This window comes from Cupressus sempervirens, chromosome 8 (genome assembly GCF_028749045.1).
Source record: "Cupressus sempervirens isolate cs-2001-9-10 chromosome 8, ASM2874904v1, whole genome shotgun sequence".
In the NCBI taxonomy this organism is placed as follows: Eukaryota; Viridiplantae; Streptophyta; class Pinopsida; order Cupressales; family Cupressaceae; genus Cupressus; species Cupressus sempervirens.
The window spans coordinates 48,550,873-48,567,373 of NC_143125.1; positions in this window are offsets into that span (position 1 = coordinate 48,550,873).

Genomic DNA, 16,501 nt, shown 5'->3' on the forward strand with positions numbered 1-16,501 from the left:
ATAGAACTAAATCTCTACTTTATTACTTATTCTTTCTTTTGTTTATTCCATATCACTTGGTATCAGAGCTCATTTGACACATGATTTTTTAGTGGATTCTATCATCGAAAATGGCTCTTGTGAAATGCATCGATGAGAAAGTTCATTTTTTGATGGATCCACATTCTCATCCATATCCACTTTGATGGAATGATAATGTTGCATCCTCACAAGTCAAACACATAGTTAGAAAGTAAAGTCCACCCACACAACTACGAGAAAGGGGGGTCAGATCAGTTGTGAGTAATTTAAACTAATATCCAACTTCAATAAACAAAGCAATGAAGCATAACAACAGATACACCATACACAACGACACAATAATTTGTGTACTAATATAAATGTTCCTTGTGAAAGAATGTGACTTTGTTAGGAGCCAAATACAATGCAATTAGTACAATAGTCCCTGTTAAAGGATAAATCCTTGTTAGGAGACCTTGAAAACTTGTACAAGGTTTAGACTATGTTAAAGGCTTGTAGGAAGATAACTAAACTTAGTGTCCAAATTATTTGAGTCAACAATGAAGAGTAGATCTTTAGGATAACAAATCCAATGAGTTAAACTAACCAATACTACACCTCAATTGCAAATATAGTTCCTTTGAAGTCCAAATCCAACAACCAAACCTATCTTTGCTCTACTCTAATCAAATTCACATCCTATGACCACATCCACACAATAACAATACAATGTGATGAACACATCCAAGGAAAACATCTTTCCTTTATGTTGAAGATGGTATAGCTATGGTCAGATTACAAAGATCAAATTATATATACATATGTGAATATATGTCTTATATATATATATTCACATATGTATATCTACATTGAATCTTAAGTACATACCATATATTTTACTTATTCAATCTAAGATGAACTAGAGATTGTACAAATAAATATCAAATGCTATTGGTGGAAATACGATTGACATTTAGATCAATTGTTGTTAAACAATGGTTAGTTAGTACTTACTAACAAACCTAATACATATAAATTAGATTAGTTAGTAATTACTAACTAAAACCTTTTGTATTCCATTTGATATTTATTCATAGATATGATATAACAATATGGTATCAGAGCGGGTGACTTCGGGCCTACTTGTAATAAATTTGCAATGCCAAAGTTATCCAATAATTTAACTTTGATTCACATGCAGAAGACTGCATAGACTTAGATTTTTAGTTCGTATTTCTTATTTTATTGGATAAAGATGCCTTGCTGACAGATTGAAGAGTCTCATATGCAATAGAATTTGAGATGCAACATAGAGGGTAGTCAAATAATGTTGACCTATGCATATTTTCTTCACAAAATTCATCAACATATTAATTTGGTCTCTACAAGGCTCGTAGGTTATAAAACCACTCCAACGTGACTACATATAGAGCCTTGTACATACAATCAAAAGCTAAGATATTGTCTTTTGAATCTAAATCCACCCTCATGCAATTAACCATGTCCAGGGTTTAGTCTGAGAACCTAATTGTCAGATTTATTATAAATATTTGGAAGCATATCTATAGGTGTAAACATTGCAGGAGTAGGTTTGAGCAATATGATATCATGACTAGTCTGGGTGTGACTGAAGATTTTATCGTGGATTATAAAAACTAGTTCAAGAGTTCTTATAGTCATTTCTGGGAATGTTTGATTTTGCTCGCCATTTGAAATTATTATTTTTCTTTGGACATCAGTGGAAAGAGGAATTTATAAAGCCTTGCACAATATTTTTTTGGAATGATCTCATTCAGGTTTAATTATTCATCAGACAAATTATACATTCATATGAGTGTTGTGAATCAATACTAGCCCTCAAAACTGAAGATTAATGTATCTTTGGAGATAGTTTATGAAGTTGCAAAGTATTTAATTGTTGCAAGGTCAAGGAGTCAGTGGAAATAATATGAAGATTTTGTAATATTAAAGTGAAGTAGTTTTCAAACGGTGGGAAGAGTATTATATTCAAGTAGAAACATTTTTCAATGTTTGGATGTGTAATGAAAATGAACTCCACCTATTGCAGAGCCTGTGACATTGGTGTTTTTTTATGTTGCTAGGTGTATAAGTTGTCACTTTCAGATACACAGTGTTTGCATATAAAAAAAACATGTGTATTATCAAGCATGAGAAAATAACTGAAGATCTCTTGTTTCCTTGAAGACTCTTCACAAATTCCTAAGTGGTCATTTCTATGTTCAACCAAGTGATGGGATCTAGAGTATTAAAATAAAAAAATCTAATTCTTATCAGATGAATTGATATAAGACTATACCAAATCTATACCTGTGAGATGTTTTTGAAGTAGACATGGTTCAATTTCGGCATACTAGACAACTTTAGACAATGCTATTAAAACCAATTAAAGGATTTTGTTATCAAACATTATTATGTCACTTGTCACATATGAATGTAGATTTACTACTTTGTACGCTACCTTGGATTCTATGCTGTGTACTGCATGAAGAGATCCAAGCCTTTATGTATGTGAAATATTAAGCGAGGCATGTCAGCTAGTGCACAACTAGTGCTGTTGCATAAACGTATTTACTAAAAGGATATTATCCAATGCAATAGGAGGCATCTCTTTCAATGTATATGATAGAGTTTTAATGGAAACCATGTGAAGGAAAGCTTGAATGATCATCAAGGCGATATGAAAGAGGATTTGTCTAAATGACATCATAATTTAAAAAAAAATTACATTAAAAACATTTACAACAAATGAATAATTTTGGTAACACAATGAATTAGTAAAATTACACTTTGATGGATTCACGTGGACTACTTGTGTGGAAGTTTCAAATAGGCTTCATTGCTCAAATATGAAATGTTTAATGGATGGGCCTAAGATGCAACTATGTTGTCAAAATTAGATATACAAACAATCTCTGTATTGGTGAATGACATGCAAATGATAGTGTTGTGAGTAATATCACAGAGTATCTCCATGATTTGATCAATCAAGTGGGATGGTTGTTTGCAATTGAAGGATCATTCACTATGCATTCAATGTTGAAGTATGTCACTCAAGGAAATGATACTGTCGATCTAAAGTGTTCATAGTTTGCTAACAACAATAGTGAAGATGTGACTCTTTTGACTCTAATTGAGTAATGAGAATCCCATAAAAAATGATAGCCAATGGTAGAAACAAATTTATTTTATCATTTGAGCTTATTGTTGTGGCGTTTAACATCCCTTAGAGATGAATTAGTCAAGGAAACTAAAGCATTAGACTTACATCAAGAAAGATGTTGATGAACATTTTTTCTAGTGAATCTTGTTCTTTTCTTTGGTTTGCTGGGATGATCTTGTAGGAATGCCATTGAGGCACTTGTACAAGTAATGGTAGCAACCAAGATTATGAATCTTAACTCATGAAGCAAAATATCTTCCATGTTTGGGATCATGTGAGTATCATATGTGTTTGTGATAGAAGAAGCTAAAGGATCTGACATCCTAGGATCTTATTGGTTTAGAGAGAGAGAGTAACATGTTTCATGGGATTATTTTATGCTACCACAGATGAATAATTTCTTGGCTTGAGATTGCTTATACTAGGGAGCAATTTTCCTTTGCAAGAGCTAAGTATTCCATGATAGGACAATTTGATGTATCAAATTAAAAGAAGTTCCCATATTTAAATATATTTAGAGTGAGAATTCCACATTGAGGGGGAATGATAATCAATGTTCCATCCCAATTTGAATCACCATTGAGGAGAGATGGAAAAGAAGAGGCATCTTCAAAGAAAAGAAGATTGGTACATTTAGCATATTGTGCGGGACTTAACCTTGTACGTCCAAAGAAGTTTCTTAACCTTACTACATTTTGTATGTATGCTCTCATGATAGAGGGAGCAAATAATGTATATTTGAGGACCATGTCAAGATGCATTCCCTAGTAACCATATAACTACAACAGTCAAGAGCACTATGATTCATATGATGAAGTTTCTATGTTGAAGAATGAAAAAAACAACTTGTTGCCATGGGGCTTAGTTGGTGGAACTTAATTAGATCAACTCTTCAAAAGGGTAGTATTATCATTCAGAGGGAGTTTGAAAATTCATCACAGGAAACCTTAGATGAGGAGTTTGAAAGAATGATCTTATGAAAACAAGCTCATTTTAGTATTTAATCCTACACTTTCAGTTGTATGGGAATTGTAATAAATGATAAGAAGTCTCTTGGAACAAAATATCATGATTTGGATCATGTAAGCTTCCATGACAGAATGAATAAATATTCAAGAGAAAAAACTAATGGATGTTGTATGAAAGTCATACAGATTGAAGGATGAAGACATAGCTTGCTTTCATGAGGCTGAGTTGGTTGCACATATTTTAAAGTGGTTATAGTTCTTCTAGAGGAAGAATCAATATTTAGAGGTAGTTTGTGTTGAAGATCTGATTGAAAGGATCATTATTGAAGAAGGGAGATTGTTGCAAAGAGGGAGATTGTTGATAAAGAATGTTTTTAATCATTATTTTGTCACTGATGTCAAACCCACTATTTGCTGGAATGAAAATTTCTTATAAGATCCAAGTACTATCACTTAGTTGATTGATGAAGAGGATTTAATCAATAAGATGTAGCAAAAGCACCTAAGGAAAAGGTTGAGTTATGATTTTGTAATGAAGTACAAGGATTAGTTAAGATAATGGTAAAATGATGTATTAATAATACATTTGAAGATACAGAGGTTGGCTACACTTAGAAACTCTAGAAGAATAAGTTGTAACAAAGTTGTCTGCAAAGCTTGACTAAATTCAGTAGTGGGTGCCGAGCAAGCTAGTTCATGCTAAGAAAATTATCAGTAAGTGCCAAGAAAATGCAAAATCTAGTGTGTACCAAGTAAAACAAAAGGTGCCAAGCAAGCTTAGGTGCCGAGCTAGACAAAATGTAATAGGTGTTGGGCATTAGCAAAATTTAGTTGATGCCGAGTGAATCCACAGTAGGTGCTGAGCATCAGTAAAACATAGTTGGTGCCTAGTAACAAAGTATGTGCCGAGCATCAGAAAGTCAATAGTGTCAATCTGCTGCATTATTTGAAAAGTCAAAGATTCACCAGATTTGAGCCGACAAGTTTGTTACCTTGAATTTTGTGAACTAGATGGAAGATAAGGATGTTGAGTTGGTGGCATAGAATTTTAGGTAAACTATTTTTAGGTGAATACAGGTGGATTCTACATGATGTTTCTAGAAGGAAAAAAATAATGTTAGATTATGGTGACTGATCAGGAAAGTACTGTACATACTTCATGAAATTTTTTTTGGGCCGTGGCCAACATATTATGGCCGACATATGGCCGACATGTTATAACCCTAAAGCGGTTTAATACTTGTATAAAAGGGTTTAGGGTTGGGTATTTTTCATTATGTTGTGATGTGAAATTGGTTCTTGCGGTGGTATTGAGCTGTAAGGGATTACGGATTGTAATCAGGTTGTAATCACTGCATTGTAATAAGATCAGACTTATTGTTTGGTGGACGTAGCCCAGGGATTGGGTGAACCACGTTAAATCTTGGTGCCTTGTGTTCATTTTTTGTGTGATCTATTATTTTCTGTTATTGGTTATATTTGCATGTAGTTTTTATTTCTGTCCGTGGTTTATCCTAACAAATAAGGGGTAGATACATTGTATCTTACCTAATCCATTCAAATAAAAAATAAGAGTGAGAAGATTAGAGTGGGAAAAGTATACCGAACTTCTATTTAAGGAGTTACAGGGGAAGAAGCAAAGAGTATGTGGTTGGGGAGAGTGTGTGGTGTCAAGGAGAAGACATCGAGCGAGAGGAACATAGTACAAGGACTCTGCTTCGATAGGTGACCACATAGGTGATTGCATTGGCACAACGAGCATGGAGACTCAGGGAGACAAAGCTTGAAAGAAGGACAAGCAATCAGAGCTACAAAGGCTGAAAGCTAGGCAATTTTGTGAGTTGAATTGAGATCTAAAATCTGCAAGTTATGTTGTGAGTTATATCACATCAAAAGCCCTTATTGTTACTCTAGCAATTATATTAGTTAGGGAAAAATCTTATGGACTTAGGTTGGTTTAACAACCATTTTGTAAATCCTTTAATAGGATGGCATGCCAAGTGAATGTTCTGAAGTCCTTTAACCAAGCCCACTTCTAATAGGGTGGTTGAAATCCTTTAACCAAGTGACATTTAACAGTGTGTTTTGTAGCCTTTAATAGGGCAGACCTTTCATAGGGCATTACTTCAGAAGAGTGAGAAAGGAGTAGCATGTTACTGGTAGTTTTTACCAAATTGGGTTTCCATGTAAATCACTATGTTATGTGTTGATCTTTCATTTTTATTCCTGCATGTTGATTTTTTAGTAACTTGCTAAGAAGAATGTTTAGCTTGGATGCATGGTTAGTTTAAATGGGCTTACTATACTTAGTAAAAGAAAGGGGTTTTATCAGGACATTTGGACCTTGAATAACTGATTCACCCCCCCTCTCAATTATTCTAAAGCATTTCTAACAATTGGTATTAGAGCCATCTACTGATTTGGTTTAAAGGTACTAGAAGCATAAATATCAAGATGTCCAAGAGAGAAGTTCCCAAGCTCAACAGAGATAACTTCGTTGCATGGAAAAGTCTAATGAAGTTGCACCTTGGATCAATAGGTGATCATGCACAAACCTCAATCGAAGTGGAATATGTTGGTCCAATAGGTGTTCCTATTGCAGAAGATATGAAGAAAAAGTAGAACAATCATACAATGTTGGAGATTGCAACTACCCTCAATTATGCTAAATTTGATGACATCAAGGGATGTAACTCTATATTCAAGATGTGGAAAGCCTTGGTAGATATTTATGGAGGAGATCATAATGTCTAAAGAGCAAAAATAGAAAGCCTCAGAGGAACGTTTGATGACATGAGAATGGAGGAAGGAGAGAACATTGCTCAATATGCCTCTAGAATAAAGGAAGTAGTAAGTGCAATAAGAAGTTTGGGTGGACATTTAGATGATGAAACTACTAATAAAAAATTCTTAAGAAGTTTGCTCCCCATCTATGCTATTAGAGTGTCATCCATCCAAGAGTTAAGATGTGTACCAAGAAACAAGCTAACTCTTGACAGTATAGTGGGAAGACTCATTGCATTTGAGTTATCCAACTCAGATAACTACAAACCTGAGAATCTTGAATCTTCTTTTAAGGCTAAGCTATTGTTGAAAGACACTGAAGAGATGAAACCAAAGAAGAAGAAAAGAAAGATAAAATATACATCCTATGACAATAACATAGATGAAGAAGATGTGGAACAATTGGAAGCATTATTGGCTAGAAGATTTCATAGAGACAAAGGTAAGTTGCCTATCATTTGTTTTAATTGCAATGAAGTAGGACATATTTCTGCAAGGTGCATAGAGAAAAAGAACTACAGAGAAGGCAACAAGTAAAAGAACAAAAGAGAAGATGATAGCAGAGATTACAAAGACAAAGGAAAAAAGTGCTACATTGTCGAAGAAGAGGATTCTAATGAAAATGATGATGAGTTAGTCTATGTAGCCATGAAGGATGAGTTAGATGAAGATGAGGCAACAACACTGGTAACCTGTGTAAACAAGAATGAAAAGTGGATCATAGATAGTGGGTGCTCACATTACATGACAAGAGACAAAAGTAAGTTTGTTACCTTTACTCAGTATGATGGAAATAGTGTTAGATTTGGAAATGATGCTTCATGTCTAATCAAAGGAAAAGGTTCTATTAAGCTTATAGAGAAAATTTCATGTGATAATGCATATTATGTTGAAGGATTGAACTACAATCTACTGAGTGTGTCACAGTTAAGCAATGTAGGATGCAAAGTAGAATTTGGAAACAAAACTGCCAAAATCTATGACGCTGATGGAAATTTGATAGGAAAAGGAGACCAAAATAGGAGTAATCTGTCTTACCTAAATATGGAGGATGTTTCCTATCTCATTGTAAGATTTGATGATGTGTGGTTATGGCATACAAGGCTATGTCATGTCAACTTTGATAATTTGATTAGCATCAGCAAAATGAAGAAAGTTAGAGGATTTCCTAAACTGAAGAAGCCTGACAATACAATGTGCAAATAGTGTCAACTAGGAAAGATGACAAAGTCAAATTTCAAAAGCAAAACCTATACTTCTAAAGAAGTACTAGAGTTAGTCCATACTGATTTATGTGGCCCAATAGAAGTGTAAAGCTACAAAGGAGATAGATATATAATACTGTTTGGAGATGACTATTCTAGGATGATGACTATTATGTTCCTAAAGCAAAAATTTGATGCATTTCAAATGTTTAAGTGGTATTTGGCTAAGGTTGAGAAGGAAACAAGGAAGAGTCTGAAGTGCCCAAGATCAGACAGAGGAGGAGAGTTCACATCAAAAGAATTTGAGACATTTTCCAATGATAAAAGAATTAAGAGACAAACATCAACATCTAAAACTACCCCACAGAATGGAATTTTAGAGAGGAGGAATAGATCAGTGATAGACTATACTAGAATATTAATGATGGAGAAGAATGTTGCTCTAAAGTACTGGAGAGAAGTTATAAGTACAACTGTCTACACCCTGAATTGAGTACAAATCAAGAAAGGTACAAATGCAACACCTTTTGAATTATGGTATGGTCACTCACCCAATTTAAAACATTTCAAAGTATTTGGTTGTAAGTGCTATATTCTTGAAGATACTAGAAATTACAAGTTTGATGCAAACAGTGATGAAGGCATATTCCTTGGATACTCCACTAGAAGTAAAGCATATAAGTGTTTAAATACTAACACTAACAAAATTGTGGAGAGTGAAAATGTGAATTTTGATGAGCATACATAAGTTCAAGTTGATGAATCCAAGAAACCAAAAGAGTACAGATCTTTTGTATACTTCTATGAAGGAATGCCTATTGAAGAAGAAGCTACCAATCAAGTTGGGAATTAGCTACAAGTTTCAGTATCAGCCGAGTCACAACCAGTGAATGTTGAGTTGTATTCAGAAGTCAAGTTGTAGAATAAAGATAATGCACATTTTGACTCTGAAATCAATACACATGAAAGAGATGATGAGCTACCTGAAAGAGATGTACTTAGTGACTCTGAAGCTGAAAGACCTAAAATTGAAACAAGGAAAGAACCAAGGCTATCCAAGTATGTGAGAAGACATCACCCTACTAAAAAAATCATTGGTGACAAGGAAGCTAGACCAATGACAAGGAAAAAACTAAGAAATAAATCATGTCTGCTAGGCAAGATTGAATCCAAAATAGTGAAAGATGCACTACAGGATGACAATTGGTACAAAGCTATGGAAGAGGAGATTGATCAAATAAAGAAGAATAAAACTTGGACTTTAGTTCCAAGACTAGTTGATAAGAATGTGATTGGTACCAAGTGTATATTTATCAACAAGCTAGATGAGAATGGTGAGATCACAAGAAATAAGGCTAGACTAGTCTACAAAGGTTATGCACAAGAAGAAGGACTAGACTATGAGGAAACATTTTCCCCTATTGCAAGGATGGAAGGAGTAAGAACTCTACTTGCATATGCTGCTTACAAAAGTTTTAAAGTCTACCAAATGGATGTAAAGTATACTTTTCTAAATGGTATACCAGAAGAGAAAGTCTACATAGAACAACCAGAGGGATTTTTTGACGACAACAACAAGGATATGGTTTGCAAACTACATAAAGCACTCTATGGTTTGAAAAAAGCACCTAGAGCATAGTATGAGAGACTTCACAAATATCTTGTGAAGATAGGATTTGAGAGAATATATGACAACAAAAATCTGTATATCAAGGCAGAAAAAGGTAAAGACATCCTAATATCTATTTTTGTTGATGATATAATATTTGGAGGAAAAGACACACTATGCAAAGATTTTACTAATAAAATGAAACATGAGTTTGAGATGTCGATGTTTGGGGAAATCAAATTCTTTGTTGGATTTCAAGTACATCAACTGAAACATGGCATATTTGTGTCTCAATCAAAATATATCAAGGAGATGCTCAAAAAATTTGGCTTAGAGGATTCAAAACTAGTAAGTACACCAATGGTAACAGGACATAAGTTATCCAAGAATGATGAGTCAGTTGAAGTAAATCAGACAATGTACATATCAATGATTGGAAAGTTACAATATGTTGTACACAGTAGACCAAAAATTACATTATCTGTTGGAATAGTGGCAAGATTTTCTACAAATCTAAGAGAAAATCATCTTATGGCAGTAAAAAGAATAATGTGGTACCTAAAAGGAATATATGACTTTGGCTTGTACTACAAGAGGACTAAATATTTTGAGTTGAATGCCTACACTGATATAGATTGGAGAGGTAATATAGATGACAGAAAAAGCACCACTGGAGGAGCATTTTTCCTAGGTAAAAGATTAGTCACTTGGACTAGCCAAAAGAAAAGTTGTAACTCACAATCCACAACTGAAGCTGAGTATGTTGCTACTACTATGAACTGCACTAATATTGTATGGATCAAACACCTATTGAAAGGTATGAAGGAAGAGGTAACTAAACTTGTGATACTCTATTGTGAAAACACCAGTGCCATCAACATATCAAAGAATCCTGTGATGCATGCTAAAACAAAGCACATTGCAATTAAGTATCACTATGTAAGAGAATTGGTGGAAGAAAAACAAGTGAAGATGGAATATGTCAACTCAAAGGAACAAATTACTCACATCTTCACAAAGTCATTAGCTAAAGATGCATTTGAGTATCTTAGACGTAAGTTAGGGGTGATACCCCTATCCAAGGTTGTTTGAGTAACATCAAGATTGCCCTGCATCAAATGAGTTGATTGCTAAAATGACATAAACTGATGTAGATGATACTTAATTAAGGTTTTTCTTGAAGTAATTAAAATACCAAAATTCCAAATCAGTCACAAGCAAGGTGATAGAGGGAGAAAATTGGAGTTCCTACAAATGCTGCACTTGCATGATAAGATGCTGAAATAGTATGTCTTTGGCATTATTATCAAAGAGAGAGAAATAGAAAAATTGATCAAAGTGAAAAGTTATAGAAAATAGGGAGAAATAGCAAAAACTAATCAAATCTACAGGATCAAATGTGTAAAGGAAAATTAACAGAAAGAAAGAAGAAAAGGAAATAATAGCTAAGAGGGAGAAAACAACATAAACAAGAATCAATCAAGATGACAAGATTAGAGAGGGATTAGAACAAAAAGGAAAATGACAGTGTAAAACATAGTGTATCAACAAAAGAGAAATCTCTAATACTTTGAAAGAGGGAGTCATAAGAAATTCAAAGTTGTTGATAGAATAAATAATTTTGGATACACAATTTTCTTTTTGGCATTTGACTTATTGTTTTAACCTAGTTAGCATTTTGATAACTTGGTTGATCAGTTTGGTTTGCCATCAATGCCAAAGAGGGAGATTGTTGAAGATTTGATTGAAAAGATCATTATTGAAGAAGGGAGATTGTTGCAAAGAGGGAGATTTTTTATAAAGAATGTTTTCTATCATTGTTTTGTCATTGATGTCAAACCCGCTATTTGCTGAAATGATAATTGCTTATAAGATCCAAGTACTATTACTTAGTTGATTGATGAAGAGGATTTAATCAATAAGATATAACAAAAGCACCTAAGGGAAAGGTTGAGTTATGGTTTTGTAATAAAGTATAAGTATTAGTTAAGACAATGGTAAAATGATGTATTCATAATACATTTGAAGATATAGAGGTTGGCTACACTTAGAAACTCTAGAAGAATAAGTTGTAACAAAGTTTTCTGTAAAGCTTGACTAAATTCAGTAGTGGGTGCTGAGCAAGCTAGTTCATGCCGAGTAGAGTATCACTAAGTGTTGAGAAAATGCAAAATCTAGTGTGTGTCAAGTGAAATAGAAGGTGCCAAGCATGTTTAGTTGCTAAGCTAGACAAAATGTAATAGGTGCTGAACATCAGTAAAACTTAGTTGATGCCAAGTGAATCCATAGTAGGTGCCAAGCATCAGTAAAGCATAGTAGGTGTCGAGTAACACAGTATGTGCTGAGCATTAGAAACTCAATAGTGTCAAGCTATTACATTATTTGAAAAGTCAAAGATTTTCTAGATATGAGCTGACAAGTTTGTTACCTTGAATTTTGTGAACTAGATGGAAGATAAGGATGTTGAGTTGGTGGCACAAAATTTTAGGTAAACCATTTGTAGGCGAATATGGGTGGATTCTACATGATGTTTCTAGAAGGAACAAAATAAGGGGTAGATACATTGTATCTTACCTAAGCTATTCAAACAAAAAATAAGAGCGAGAAGATTAGAGCAGGAAAAGTATTCCAAACTTCTATTTAAGGAGTTACAGGTGAAGAAGCAAAGAGTATGTGGTTGGAGAGAGTGTGTGGTATCAAGAGGAAAATATTGAGAGGGAGGAACATAGTAAAAAGACTCTGCTTTGATAGGTGACCATAGAGGTGATTGCATTGGCACAATGAGAATGGAGACTGGGAGACAAAGCTTGAAAGGAGGACAAGCTGTCAGAGTTGTAGAGACTAAAAGCCAGGAAATTTTGTGAGCTGAATTGAGATATAAAATCTGCAAGTTATGTTGTGAATTATATCAGATCAAGAGCCCTTATTATTACTCTCCATCAATTGTATCAATTAGGAAAAAATCCTATGGACATAGGTTGGTTTAACAACCATTTTGTAAATCCTTTAATAGGGTGGCATTCCAAGTGAATGTTCTAAAGTCCTTTAACGAGGCCCCCTTCTAATAGGGTGGTTAAAATCCTTTAACTAGGTCACATTTAACAGTGTGTTTTGTAGCCTTTAACAAGGAAGACCTTTCACAAGGCATCACATCAGAAGAGTGAGAAAGGAGTAGCATGTTACTGGTGGTTTTTCTCAAATTGGGTTTCTATGTAAATCACAATGTTATGTGTTGATCTTTCATGTTTATTCCTGCATGTTGATTTTTTAGTAACTTTCTAAGAAGAATGTTTAGCTTGGATGCATGGTTAGTTTAAATGGGCTCACTATACTTAGTAAAAGAAAGGAGGTTTTATCAGGACATTTGGACCTTGAATAAATGATTCACCCCCCCTCTTAGTTATTTTAAAGCATTTCTAATAGTTTGAATATCCATCACATGTAACCTTGGATGAGGATTCAGTTAGAAGGATGATCTCTAATATTTAGAGGGAGTTTGAAAATCATGAAGCATAACCTTGATGAGGAGGTCAAAAGTCTCATGTTTACTTCATGAGCTCTTCTTCATGAAGGTAAAATTCAATACACAATTCCTCATTATACATTGTTTAGTAGGTTGAGGTCAAATATCTTATTCCACCTTCTAGGAGTAGCTATGGTGGATCCACCCTCTGATATGGTTGATGGTGTGACACCATGACAATACTGCATGATAGAATTCACGGTGACTTCATTTGTCATATGTGTTGAATCTATGACTTTAATGGGCCTACCGACCTATGCACATTATAGAAAGGTGATGATCTTCCTAATAATGTACACTTGTATTAAGTATTGTGAGGTGACAACTTTATAATACTCACTATCACGACGAATATCATGCTAACCTGATATTCATGGATTTGTCTTGATAGTTGTCTAATGTTTACTATCATAAAAAATATCATGCCGACTTGATATTCATGGCCATGTTCTGATTATTAATAGATATCATGTTGACTTGATATCTAATCATGGTGAATATTATGCTAACTTAATATCCAAGGATATGCCATGATGAGTTATGGTAGACATCATGTGACATGATGTCTATGCACATACCATAACCAAGATATTTGAATATCATGCTGAATTAATATTCAATATAATCCTTGATATTACGAGTAATGTAATATCTAAACTTGTTCATACTTAGCTAATCTTCTCAAGCTAAGAGGGAGTGTTGAAGATGGTGTAGCTATGGTCAGATTACAAAGATCAAATTATATGTGTGTGTGTGTGTGTGTGTGTGTGTGTGTGTGTGTGTGTGACTATAGGTCTAATATATATTCACATATGTATATCTATATTGAATTCCAAGTACAGACCATAAATTTTACTTATTCAATCTAAGATGAACTAGAGACTTATACAAATAAATATCAAATGCTATTACTGGAAAGATAATTGACATTTAGATCATTCATTGTTAAAAAATGGTTAGTTAGTAGTTACCAAAAACCTAATACATACAAATTAGATGAGTTAGTAATTACTAACTAAACCCTTTTGTATTCCATTTGATATTTGAGAGATACAATCGATCATGAATCAATGATTCAATTCATATATAGTTTCATTTGATGGAAGAACTCAAGCATCAAAATTGATAAATGACTTGTACTCTTCTATAGATATAATCCTAGTGAATGATATTTACAAGAAACATATTGGCTTCATATATTCAAATTTTTATTCACAGGTATGATACAACAATACTTTATACCTTATTCAAATATTTAATTAGGCTGATCTATTAAGGCTTTCACAATGTAGAATTGATTACATAGGACCGCAATAAGTCATACACACCTTCTTAAGCATCATTAAAAATATTATAATAATGTTTCCATATGTTATAATGAAATTAACATTTTCTTCAAAAAGTATCAACATATTTCACTAGCACAATAAACTTCCAGTAAAACATATCACACTTTTTACTTCCACAACTTCTCCAAAATAATCTTCAAGATATACTATCATGAACATAACATTATAGAAATGTCTTCAACCATAATTAAAGATCACTCAACTCAATTCAACCTCACTGATAAGATACAACCAATCTACCAATAACTATCTCTCACAAAATTTCCTACATACTAGTCTTCTACCAATCTTCACCAATTGAACTGTCACTCATCCAATACTCAACAAAATTGTATGTGAACTGTAAGAAAACTTGGTAACAAAGAATATAACTGTTTCCACATAACCCATAGTAGATTTGAAATAAACACAAAATTAAAATCCACATGCAAGAGAATAGACAACATACCCACAAAATTGTGACACAAGATATACCCTAGGAAGCCCTCATCGAGGGAAAAAAACCTAGCCTTCAAAAGCATCCATCACCATGTATTATTCAGCAAAAATACCACTGCCATAAAACCATGGAAGCCTTCATGGCCATAGCCACTACCAAGAAAACTATGTGAACAAGCATGAATCTAGACAACCCATGCCATACTTCCAACCTTCACAAATGCTCCCTTGGCTAACCTGTCAAGCCTTGTCTTGCTTGACTCTTGCCTTTCTCACTCTTATACACAACAACTACCCTTGTGGTTGCTTATATAGTAGCAAGTCCTACAAAACCACTAAGTGGTATTACATAAACCATGTGCTACCTAACCCACTAACCCCACATTTAATATTGGGCATTTAATTCTTTTCCCCAATATTAAATAATTACATGAAATATTTTCACAATGTTACAATACAACTCATCAAGAATATTCCATGGAAATCTTTACATGTTGCACGTCCATCTAGGTACAATATTACATGATAAAATAAAATAATAAAATATAAAAATATTATGCAATGTGTGCAACACCCATTATCTCAACAATCTCCCACTTGTTGTATACATTGCATAGGGTCAATCTATAGCCACATAAATGAACAAGGGAACAATCCCTCCCAGCACATCCACCATCATGGATCAAAGTACACCAAGTGCTCCATCCTGGTACCTGCAACAAAAATCAAAGTATCCAACATCTCAAACATGAATGATCTCACCTCCTATTATGCCACTACCACTGGACATACGTAGAAGCCATCCAAAGAGAAAGCCACCCAACCTGTTGCATTAGAAGATCATAAAATCTTGTACCAACTAAAATTCCAAGCACAAATGAAAACCTGATCCAAAGGTAATCACATGTATCCGTAGTTGTCAAAATATCCATAGTTGAAATAGCACCCACAACAAAGTGCCAAACCCATCCAACTATCCATACCTTTAAAGGTATGCCAAGTGAATCTCATATCGTCAACATATCCAATCTGTAACCTGCAATCATAAGCCTCAAGAGAAATACTTGCCACATATATACCAAGAAGCTCCCACTGCAAAAGATAATGTCAAATCTATAACCAATCCACTCACAACATCTCAAAGAAGTGAATCCATGTAGTATCAAGGACATTTGCAATACATAAACTGATATCTTGCAAGAACAACTCGCGTAACAAGTCTCCAATAGTCTCCCAAATTCTCCATAACCAAAAAAGGAAAGAGATAAAGGAATAACCATGTCATCTCTCACATGACATACATGAGCACAAACCACTGATCACAATCTCTAACCAATCTCAAATCCAATGTAAGAAAAATTGAACATCCAGGAAGATAACCAAGATCGAAGAAACCATGCGAATCATAACCTGTATCATGTCCTTCTACACACACCTCTAGATG